The sequence below is a fragment of the Sebastes fasciatus genome, chromosome 14, assembly GCF_043250625.1.
Source record: "Sebastes fasciatus isolate fSebFas1 chromosome 14, fSebFas1.pri, whole genome shotgun sequence".
NCBI classification, from domain to species: Eukaryota; Metazoa; Chordata; class Actinopteri; order Perciformes; family Sebastidae; genus Sebastes; species Sebastes fasciatus.
This window is the reverse complement of record NC_133808.1, coordinates 2,852,044-2,864,390: the sequence shown is the minus strand read 5'-3', so window position 1 is coordinate 2,864,390 and position 12,347 is coordinate 2,852,044. Positions and strand designations below refer to the sequence as shown.

The window sequence follows — 12,347 nt, the reverse complement described above, 5'->3', positions numbered from 1 at the left end:
CAAATAATTATAATTAAACTGAAAATAGTAACATGACATCCAACCAATCTGTCCTCGGTATTGTAATTAACCCATTTGTGCCAACAACTGACATTTTTAAATTTCCTTTGGTGGGAATGTTCTCTGGGCTTGACTAAGCACAAATGTGAAGATTTTTCAAAATCGGTCAACTCAATTGACTGAAAAGTGAGTTTTTCTTATCATACTACATCTAGTCTTTTTACAATAGACTCAATTATATTTTCGGAAAAACAGTAGTGATAAGAAAATGGCTGTATCTCAGAAGCAACAAATCAAGTATTTGGTATCTATCAACATAAGTTAAATACATCAAAGATATGCAAACATATGCAGTGTTAAAAAAAAGTCATTGAAATGGACAATATTTAATAAACACAATGTTAGCGTTTTTCAAAAATCCTGATTTTGACTATTAAAAGGGACTATTTGTAACTTCTTACACGTATAAATCATTGCGGGTCGGTGTCCCATGCGGGCTCCCGTGTGGCTACGCTGTTCAGACATAACTCCAACACAAACTACAGTGAAGCATCAAAACCTCTTGGTTGTATCTAGTGAAGCCCGTCTGTTAAACAGTTTTGGTCGCGGTCGGAGGATGCGGGGGAGACCGTAGCTTTGGTCTCCAGGACCGGAGTCTCTGCTGTACTCTGCTCCTCTGCCTGCTTGCCTTCACTCACACACCGCGCTCGTTCTCTCTCTTTCGCTCCACTCTCACGTGCATGTGCGCACACTCCACACTGCAGAAGAGTTAGTTTAGCTCTGAGAATATCTAGTGAATGTACAGTGGATATTTGTGCAGAAATAACTGCTGCAGCTCCTCACTGTTTTGAGCGATGCTCCTTCATGTCTATGTAGAGCGAGCACAAGCGCGAGCAACAGGACGCTGACTTTCGTTGACTTAACGGCCACAGGTGTCGCTGTTAACAAGACATTTCTGATTCTTACAAACAGTCCCTTTAATAAAAGTGTGATTTTTCATGTGATCTAAAAATGTAAAAGCTCTACTGTTAGATACTTGCCTAAAGTATGCCCGTACCAAATTTCAAGATTTTTGACCAATCAGAACAAATGTTGTGGCATTTTTCCTTACCATACTAAATATAGTCTTTGGGAACAAACGGGTTAAGGATGAACATATCAGAAGTTAAGCCAACAAGAGAAAGAATCATCAATCAAAACATTTACTGATGTACATACAGTACATACGAACAAAAAATATTGTTACACTTTTTATCAAGTTGAAAGTGACTTTTTTTCCGCGGTATAGATTTGAGGTCATATGGACCATCACTCTCACTGAGCCTCACACACACACACACACTAGAACTGTTCAGAAAGAGAGGCCATGTGGTCTGGCAGCAGGCAGGCAACACGACGTAAGTCCGTAGGGAGACAGGAGATCCCTGTGATACCTAAGCACTGCTGGAAGGGGCTGAAAGAGTACTAAAAAGGAACAGAGACATCTGTAGAGGAGTGGAGGGGTCACTGGGTAGAGAGAAGGGCCTTTCTGTTTGTAAGAGCATTACACATGTGGACATCACATGGTAGATTCCACTTACTGGTTACACAATAGGTCACGAATCTACAACGCATTAACATCACTCAGGCGAAGTACAGTCTCCATGTGTGCTCCACTGTAGAGAGGACGCTACTTATTTGGGATCTGAGTACATCTGCAAAGTATCCATCCGTACCCCGACCGCCTGCATCACGGCCGATCCACTGTACTTTAGCATAAGTGAGCTTTCATCCGAGACACAATAGGGATGCACCGATCCGACTATTTCAGTCCCGATACTGGTACCTGGGCTTTGGGTATCGGCCAATAGCGAGTACCGATCCAATACCAGTATTTAATTAATAAGCTGTATGTGGAAGTGTCTGGGATCATTCTTTTATGTGTAAGGCAACATCAGGCTTGACTTAAACATTGCTTTCCTAACTTTGTAAAACAAAAGGTAACCAATAAATACATAAATGTAAATTTACTGTGTAAACCTTTTTAATGCAGCAACAAACTGGTCCAAACTTAAACAGGAATTAAAATTCCAGTATATAATGTATATAGTATATAGACCAGGGCTGTCAAAGTTAACACAATACGCACAATAAAGCAACTTGCCATTTTTAGGTTGTAGCACGTCGTACTTGCGTGTGGGGAGGGCGGCTAAATAATGCTACAAACTTGCGATCATTTTTGGCGAGGAAAGGCTTGCATTGCCAATTTAAAGGGGTCCCTTGACTTGAAAATGGGTTCTATGGGTACCCACGAGTCTCCCCTTTACAGACATGCCCACTTTATGATAATCACATGCAGTTTGGGGCAAGTCATAGTCAAGTCAGCACACTGACACACTGACAGCTGATGTTGCCTGTTGGGCTACAGTTTGCCATGTTATGATTGGAGCATATTTTTTAATACTAAATGCAGTACCTGTGAGGGTTTCATTTGTCATTGTTTTGTGTTGTTAATGGATTCCCACTAATAAATATAGCAATACATTTGCATAAAGAACATATTAACAAACATATATTTGCCCACTCCCATGTTGATAAGAGTATTAAATACTTGACAAATCTCCCTTTAAGGAGAGTTTTAAGCACATTAAAAATGTGCGATTAACTATTTTAATCGATTGACAGCCCTAATATAAACATAGAACCGAATTGAAAAGATCGGCCCCATTTCCACCGATCCCCAATCCAGCTATTTGAGTCCGTATCGGATCGATATCCGATATAGTATCGGTATCGGTGCATCCCTAAGACAAACTAAAAGGTAATAACAGACGTGCAAATCCAAACATTTAATGTTAGAGCGATCGAGCTTCCCATCCATGTTTGCGGAGAGTTTCCAAAATGTGACAAATCACACGGTCAAGCTCTGTGAAGCTCCCGGGAAGACGAATTCCCAAACTGTAATATTCTAAGCATCTGTGTTTGTCTGGACCATGAACTTGGATCAAAGCAGTTTTTACTTGTTGTGGTTGTTTTTTCACACTTTTTTTTTTTGGCATTTGTGCTTTGTTGACCTTGAGAGTGACAGAAATTATAGAATGAGCGACTTAAAAGACGAGAAGTTAACAGAAATCCTATCTAAACTCTGGATATCTAAGCTACACAGTGTGTCTTTTAGCCTCTGATCCACCACACTCTTGAAATGAAAGAGGCCAAACAGCTTCTTCTAAAAGGAAAGATGTACTGTAGAGCCTCCGGCTACACCGTTTGCAGACACCATCCGTTTAAAATGCAGGACTGAGGCCGCCATGATGACGACACAAGGCTCATGCAAAAATAACCCACGAGTGTTGCCCTTTAACAATCTCTGAGACTGTCATAATCTCCCCACACGTCTTCACTGTTCATCACATTCTGTTGCCCTGTCACTTTACTTACGTATTCTCACTGAGTTTTATCTCACAGAAAAAAAAGTGTGCACGTTAAAGAGAGAGAGTGAGGACTGTAGAGACTGGACACGACAAGCCAGTTCCATCACCAGGCTGTAAAACACTGGAGTTAATTACACCCTTTGTGTCTTACAGTCTGTTTTCACAAGAGCTGTGTTCACTAGAACATGGGTGTGATACCCGACGTGTCCAGTCATGTTGAATCCCGTTAAGTGTGTGTGTGTTGCAGCCACCAGCTTCGAGGATCACAGCGTGCATGTTTGTGTTTGAGGCCAGTGATTATGTCTGTGTGTGTCTGTTTGTGTGTGTACATGTGTGTGAACGGACAACGTAAAAGCAACAGCACGTCCGTGCTTTATTGAAGTTATGCTGTAATAGGGCTTTACTCCAGAAGCATTACTTTGTTTTCTTCACGTTATTTAAAGCTGCACCAATTCATTTTTTTAGCCACTAGGGGGCAGATGGACTGCAAAGTAAGCTAACGGACCAGAGGCCTGTACTACGAAACAGGATTTGGCGTTAGCGAGGTAACTTCAGGGTTTTCCCTTCAGGGTTTTCCGTCCTACGAAGGTGGATCACTTCTTACCGGGGTAGATCACCATGGTAACTAATGCTGAACAGCTGACCTGCTCCGGAGCAGGTTATGTTCCAGATAAGAGATCAACTCGTATAAAAGCACCTCCTACTGACTAATCAGAGCTCTGTGCGGTGATTGTATGGTAATGTTACACACATATGAAGAAGTTACAGTCATAATCCAGGCTAAAAACAACACAGTTTAAACTGACAAATGCGGGAAGGCCAGCTGGATTTATGCTGTGGGTGCTTACCGCTTTGAATTATGTTTTTATATTTATTTTTTTTACTTGCTCTTGAGTCCGTTTCACACCACCTGAGAGCTGAAAGAAGGTTCAAATAGTCATACACGCCACAAATTAGTCACAGGGTATAAATAAGTGTAATCCATTCATCCATTACTCTCCTAAAAGCTATGTATAACTAAACGACTATATCTGACTTTTGAGTATTCCGTTAAATTAATAAATCTGTTAATTTACGCATTCACACTCGGGAGTTTTTTCTTTTGCCAGCTGTCCTTCCTGCATTTGGCAGCTTCAGCTGTGTTACTTTTAGTCTGGATTAAGTGTTTAATTTCTTCGTATTTGTCTGATATAGTTTACTCTTCCTTTGTAATGTGCCGCTCTGCCTGTCTGTCTGCAAGTCAGTAGACTTGTCCATGTCTGTGATTGGTCATGCGAACACGCTCACAGCCAGACTGAGAAACCCTGGGTTGATTTACCGAGTTGATAACCACCGTCGTAGGACCGTTGAGCGAGATCTCGTTTGTTAGGGTTAGTGAAGCCAGATAACGAGGAAATACCCTGGGTATGTTGAACTGGCTTCGTAGTACAGGCCTCAGGCTGTTCTCATACAATGCCCGTAGCTATATCCTACCTACCAAAAGTAATGCACTGTCATTTGTATATATATTATATTTAACCCAAGATACAATCTTTTCCAAAAACTACCCAAGTTGTTTCAGGTGGAGATGGAAGTTTATTTTGAAAACTGAATGCAAGTAACAAGCGGAAATCAGCACGTATTGCTGGACATTCACAGGAGAACACAAGAACGATGAGGAATAACTTCTCGTAAGATATCATACGAACCGCTGTATGAGGACACAATGAACAGACACACAGTCCTGACAGTATTTCCCTATAAATCCTTTTACAGCCGACGTCATGATTACGACACGGTGTTAGCTGGAGGCAAAACAAAGGAAAGCCTGGAGGCCAACGCGAAGCACCTCAGAAGGCGAAAGTTACACATCTAAAATGTCATCTTGCTGTGCGGTTGGGTGCCAAAATTGATATTGCATACATTTGTGATCTAGCGAGCTACAATATCGGTGAAGTGTTTCAGAAATGGAGAGAAGAGGTTGCTAAACTATTAGCAACCCCTTCTCTCCATCTCTGAAATGCTTCGCCAATATTGTACGACTCTTTTTTTTTTATACGCCCTCAACTTTTTTTTTCAGCGTGCCGCTGGTCGGACGGCTGGCTCATTATCTAGCTAGCTATTGAGCCAGTCGTCCTCTACTCCCGAAGTAACATTAGTCTGTCAGCGGCGTAGGGGTCGGCTAATCTGGTCCCACTGGTTAATGTTAACTTTCTCAGCTAACACTCTCGGTGCCGGAGAGTGAGTGACTGAACGTACTGAGAGAAACTCCGATTTTCTTCAGCCATTGTTAAAAAAACAAGCTAACAAAACTTGCTAGCCAGTGTTAGCTAACATGTTCAGAGAATTATTCTGCCTCCACTTAGCGCTCGGCCCACTAAACACCTCATCATGTTTAATAACGGAGAAGGGGTCTATAAAGTTGTGGTTATCTCCTTATCTCGGGTCAGGCGTTTACGAACTTATGTGGAATGTATTTGACTATTTTGTTGCGCTAAAGTTTCTTGCTCAACATGGGTTTATCAGATGGAAACGACTGCCTCTGTGATGTTCAGAAGAGCAGCTGAGACTCGACCGTACCGTGAAGGTTTGATGATCATTGACCATTATGCATGGGGTTATAGGAAAATTTCATATAACGATTATCCTGGCCCAAATAATTGCGAATTCACAATATTATCCCGATAATCGTCAAAATATTCTTGACACTCAATAAAATGTCACTAAAACTGGAATCACTTTAGCTTACATTTTATTAAGAAACAAATATTTGTATTACATCACAGATAGATAAAACAAACAATCTTAAAGAAGGTGATCATAAATCATGAGGTCCCCCTGCATAAATAAAGGATAAATAATAAAATAGCAACATTGTGCGAGTCTGTTCTTTCTTACATGATGATTCCTGTATTTTTAAAACTCAAGCTCTCTTTTTCACTTCTCTACCATGATAGCCAGCTATATTTGGACATTTTGTGGATCTATAATCTATGACTAGTTTGCAATAAAAGTATTTAAAAAAAAGAAAAGAAAAACAAATTCACCGCGATCAATTACTGTTTTTTATATTGATCTGCGATAAAATGCTATATTGTCTCATCCTTATTGATGATTCTAATTGGTGCTGAAGCAGAGTGCCTGTATGAGGGAGCGATGGGGGCTACGAACATCATTTTAGTTCAGCAGCTGATGGCCTCCTCCTCCTCCTCGTCTGCTAACTCGGTTTTGTTTACAACATCTGTCTTCCCATCCACCAGAATGTGTCCGATCAGTTGCTGTCCCACACTAATAAAATGCATCCAGAGGGAGGAAGAAAACGCTTCAAAGGCATTCCTCCAGTTGATACGGGAGCCTGCACAAATCCCCAGGTTCCCTCCTGTCTCCATTTTCAGCACAAATACTCCCTGTGTGTGTGAAACCCCCTCACACCTCACCATCACACTCCTTTCTCCGAAATCAACTCACAGTAATCTCAGCCAATCCCCTTTTTCCCTTCCACTAGAGCACCAGATCTCTAAAGAAGACCTTCAAAACTGGTTTTAGAGACACCCTGTTCCAGCTTTACTTGGCTCTGTCACTTTCCAACCCTGTCTCCTACAAATTGCATTACTCTATTTTGAAGTAACATGTAGATATTCTAGCGAAAGAAATGAAATGCTACAGCAAATATTTCAGCCGTTAAGTTTGTCAAAATGTACGTTTCATAATTATGTTGATAAATATCATATTCCAAGCACCATTACGTTGCCTTCAGAATGCATTTGCTGAAGTATACAAACGTAATTTCTAGGAGACAGGATTGAGCTATGTCCAAAAGATTTAGGATTTTAATGTAAGAAAAGGGTTAAAGGGACTGTTTGTAAGAATCAGAATGTCTTGTTAACAGCGACACCTGTGGCCGTTAAGTCAACTAAAGTCAGCGTCCTGTTGCTCACGCTTGTGCTCGCTCTACATAGACATGAACGAGCATCGCTCAAAACAGTGAGACGGCACACGTCAGCTAAAAGCACAATATCACTCTATATTTCAGCTGCTTGGCAGTAATGTTAGCTGACCAGACGAAGGTCTCTCCATGAATCAATGCTGATCCTAGTGTTGGCTTTTCCTGCTTCAGCCTCCCAACCGCGGCCGGAGGGAACAGAGGAGACTGGAGTTTTGGTTGGAGACGATGACGTTTCTCTCTTTAGAGCCCCGTCACTTCACAAGACACAGGAAACCTCTGTTGGTCTGGAGGAGCTGCAGCATTGTACCATGTTATGATCTGAGAATATTTTTTTATGCTAAATGTACCTGTGAGGGTTTCTGGATAATATTTGTCATTGTTTCCTGTTGTTAATTGATTTCCAATAATAAATACATAATAACATTTGCATAAAGTGTTTTGCCCACTCTTAATGTTGATAAGAGTATTAAAAAATTGATAAATCTCCCTTAAAGGTACATTTTCAACAGATACAAAAATGTGTTAATTAATCGCAAATAACTATGGATTGCGATTAAATATTGTAATCGATTGATAGCCCTCGTTTCTACACAAAAGTCCATGTTCATTGCATTCAGTCTCTAATATACAAGTCATAATGTTGTCTAAGAGACAAACATGCACATTTCACAATCTGTCATATTGGCAGTGAAAAGAATATCAGACCAACACATGAATTTGGAAGCTGACAACAGTGGATACTAAGAGACAGCACATGTATCAGAGCCTCCTGATGACACATCTCGTGGAGAACACAATTGCTATTGTTCACAGGTGTGTTATCTAAGCATACAAATATCTATTGTGTTTTTTTGTTACTTCAATGTAATGTTTGAGTTTCACTGTGCAGAATGCTGTATGTCTTTTCATATTCATCTGCTGAAGTGGAAATGTCTCTCTGTACTCACCCACAGACTGTATATAAGAAGTGGACGTATAGTCACCGTGACGTCACCCATTTGTTTGTGGACTGCCGTTTTGAAGCCTCGAGTTCGGCATTTTGGCCGTCGCCATCTTGGTTGTTTGCAACCAGAAGTGACATGAGAAGGTGGAGCTAAGTACAACCGAATGTTGAGTAAGACATTTTGAGGTGACCAAGGTGTTGTAATTAACTTTCATGAAGTGAAAACACACTGTGAAAGGGTTAAAGTTGTAAGACGAAAACACGGAAAACTCCCAGAACGGACAACGCCGTGGTAGTGACCTGTCAATCACAAGGTAGCCCCGCCCTAAAGCATCCCCTGCTTTATGGTCTATCTGACTCTAAATGGGACCATCATTCACTAAATGAACATCATGCTGTATTGAAGAAGACTTGAAACTAGTGATTGAAACCATAAACTCATGTTTACAATGTTTACTGAGGTAATAAATAAAGTGAGAAGTAGACTCATTTTCTCATAGACTTCTATACAATCAGACTTCTTTTTAGCAACCAGAGGAGTCGCCCCCTGCTGGCTGTTAGAAAGGAGATGCTCCAACAGTGCCATTTCATTGAAACTATAAAAGCATTACAGATATATATCTTTAGCAAGACCCCCCTATCTAAAAAAAGAAACATACACAAATATTGTTTAAGTGAAAGGTGAGCCGCAGTGATAAAGAGTAGGCCGAATTAGTTGAGTCCAGTTTAAAGCTGTTGTGAAAATAAGGCCATGTGTGCCAGTCAGGAACTGCTCGTACATTCCTCGAAGGAGGAATAACAGCACAGCAGCTGGTCAGCAGAAATAATCTAAACACATCAGAATTACTGCACACAAGAAATAAATCCTGCAGAAGTGGGCATAGGTGTCAATTGGCAATTTGAAATTATCTACCGCAAAGCAGTTTTTTAAAGTTGGAGTGGAAGAGGAAGGAAGGAAGCAGAGGAGGAGAAGAAATAAGGTGGGTTGAAAGGGAGAAGAAGGAGGAGGAGGAGGAGGAGAAGGAGGAGAAATAAGGTGGGTTGAAAGGAGAAGGAGGAGGAGGAGGAAGAAATTGGAAAAAATAAAAATAAGGAGGTAATAAGGAGGATGTAAAATAATAGGGCTGGCTGAAGTGAAAGAACAGAGAGAATTAATACAACAGTGAAAGGTAGCACGATCTATAAAACAAACACCCACCTTTTAAAAGATGAATATGAACCAGAGCATTTTTTTTATACAATAAGCCAGTGCATTCCCCGTAATTAGGAAGGAATGTCTTACATGTGGCTCTCTCTGACGTCAATCCTGTACCTTCCCAGAGTTTGCTTTCTCTTCCCCGACGCTGTGAATGTTTAGCGTTAGGCTGCTTTTGGCAAAGCTCCTGGACTTGGGTGCTAGGAGAGGTTTAGGAGGGAGGGTGGGGTTTCTTTGCTTGTTTAAATAGCAAGCAAGGATGAGCATGGTAACCCCAGTTCAAGTATTTGGCTCTCCTGTGATTCTGCACTGTGTTTATGTGTATGTTGGCAACACTGCCACATCAGTGGAGCTGAGAGGTTTAAAAAGTTTGAGATATTTAGAGCTGTAAAAAGTCAGGGGAACTTTGTTTATATCTCAACTGGCAAATTATGCACTGGACTGCAGTGTGAGAGATCAGTTAACAAAATGCTTGCCCTTTGTGGTGACTATTTGGCAGGTCGGTGGTAGTTTCCGTGTCTGGAGACTTCAGGTGAAATCCTGATTTCTAAAGTAGTGAACTTTAAGGTTATTGACAACTAACTAGATTTGAAGTTGAAAAGCAAAATGTTTTTATCAAAGTTAAATTAAGAAAACCAAAAGATCAAATCATATCTCTATCAAAGCGTGTTTCTCTGTAAATCTCTGTTGAGTCCATTGACAAAGAATATCCAGGTCCAAGTTTAGCTCCTTACATCAGCAACTGGGTCATTGAGTGCTGCGCAGTACAGCCATCATCTGACACGGGTCATTTTAAGTGCTCGCTGCTTTTGATGAAAGCTCAGAGGAATTCAGAAAGTGATTGCATTAGGTCCCGTAGATGCAGAAGGGAAACACATCCATCCTCTGACTTGTGATTCACATTGCATTTAATTATTTTAAAATAAAAGAACTGAAACTCATCCACTCATCCACATACTTTATAGACTATGAGGTCAAATTTAGGATTACTACAACCCTGTTGTATGTTACGTTAGTTTCTTCTTTATCTCCCTGCAAACTGCAACTGCAAATAAATGAATTAGCATGAATCGGAGGTAGGGTGAGGGTTGAGAGTACATTTCCATCTTTTGTTACAACAAGACAAAGAGTCTACAGCCATGCCAGCGGCACTGTGAGGCTAAATGCTAATGTCACCATGCTAACATGCTAGGGTTGCTAATTTTGACAAATTTTCTTAACCGATAACCGACCCTCGTTAACCGATTATTAACCGTTAACCGGCAAGATTTGTTCCTCGCATGCAGCGGTGTACCAGCTGCAGGAGCACAACAGATATTGGTTGACGGGAGTCCCCAGTTCATAGTCCGGGAGCGTTAACTTAGCAGCTACGATGCTGCGTGTAGTGTCGCGGACATGCAGCCACTTTCCCAGTAAAAGTCTCCACCGCACATTTAGTTTAGTTTAGCAGGTTGTCAGCTGTGTGTCTGCCCGGCGGAACTTTAGTGAGTGTCCAACAAACAGTGTGTGTATCTGTGCTACGTTAGCAGCTCTAGCGTTGCCGGAGGCTTCGTGCTCGCCGCCGCACACGTAGTCTGAGTAACTTTGGCGAGCTTCCGACAGAACGGTGTGTGAGGGTGTTGGTGGCGTTATAGGTGTAGCAGTGTGTGTACAGTTTATTTGTCGCTGAATAAATGCTACTAAACTACAACTCCTCCACTCAAGTGAGCTGGAGAGACTGGAGCCGACTTCCTGTATCCTGCAACTCCGGCTCCGCCTCTTAAGGTGGGCTGTTAAGGTGGACCAGCTTTTCTCCTTAAAGAGACGAGCCGCTCCTCTGAGCCGCTCAGCTTTTTTAATGAATTATTAATATTTATTTTAACCGCTTTAACCGATAGCGTTAATCGGTTAAAATGCTTAATGTCGGTTAACGGTTAAGCGGTTAATTATTAACATCCCTATAACATACTAATGTAAAGCAGTTGTTAAATTTAAGACATGTTTGCCATCTTAGTTTAGCTTGCTACATTAGCATCCTATCCATTAGGGGGGGGGGGGGGGGGGGGGGGAACCACCAGAGACCCCACGATACGATATTATTACGATACTTAAGTCACGATAAGATGTTATTGCAATTTTAAACATTTTGCGATATGCTGTGTATTACGATAAGATATATTGCGATATATTGCAATTTGTGACCTTTTTTTTTCAACTGTAAATTATGCAGTTGTCCACAGCTGTTTTATCTAAAGTGATACAGTTTTCACTCTGTTCATCCCAGAGTTTTCATTCATTCACAAAACTTTTATTTAGCGTTCTTCCCGACAAGCTAATGAAATAGTTGGTACTAATGGGTTCTTAGGTTTTCTAGTTTCCTATGATATCTTTACCAGCACTAGTTTAAAACTGAGCCCGCTACAACTTCTGAAAGACAGAATAGCGGCCTGGCCCACCGGCGGCCCGTCAGATTGTAAGAGGTTAATAGTTTATATAATAAAAGAGCAATACTTGACGTCCGTGTATCGATACAATATTGTCACGCAAAATATTGCGATACTACTGTATAGATTTTTTTTTCCCACCCCTGCTATCCATCCATCTACTCTCTTCCGCTTATCCAGCTCGGGTCACGGAGGCAGTAGGTTTAGGAGGGTATTCCAGACGTCCCTCTCCCCAGCAACGATTTCCAGCTCTTCCTGGGGAAGCCAAAGGCATTCCCGGGCCAGGCGAGATATATGATCTCTCCAGCGTGTTCTGGGTCTACCCCGGGGCCTTTTAACAGTTGGACGTGCACGGAAAACCTCCAAAGGGAGGCGTCCAGGAGGCATCCTGATCAGATACCCGAACCACCTCAGCTGGCCCGTTTCGACGCAAAGGAGCAGCGGCTCTACT

General features: G+C 41.5%; 1 protein-coding gene across 2 annotated transcripts in view; it reads right to left on the bottom strand.

The window, feature by feature from the left end:
• Positions 1-12,347, bottom strand: part of hdac4 (histone deacetylase 4) — a 223,446-nt gene that overhangs the window by 142,787 nt on the left and 68,312 nt on the right. The gene's annotated exons all lie outside the window — the stretch shown is intronic.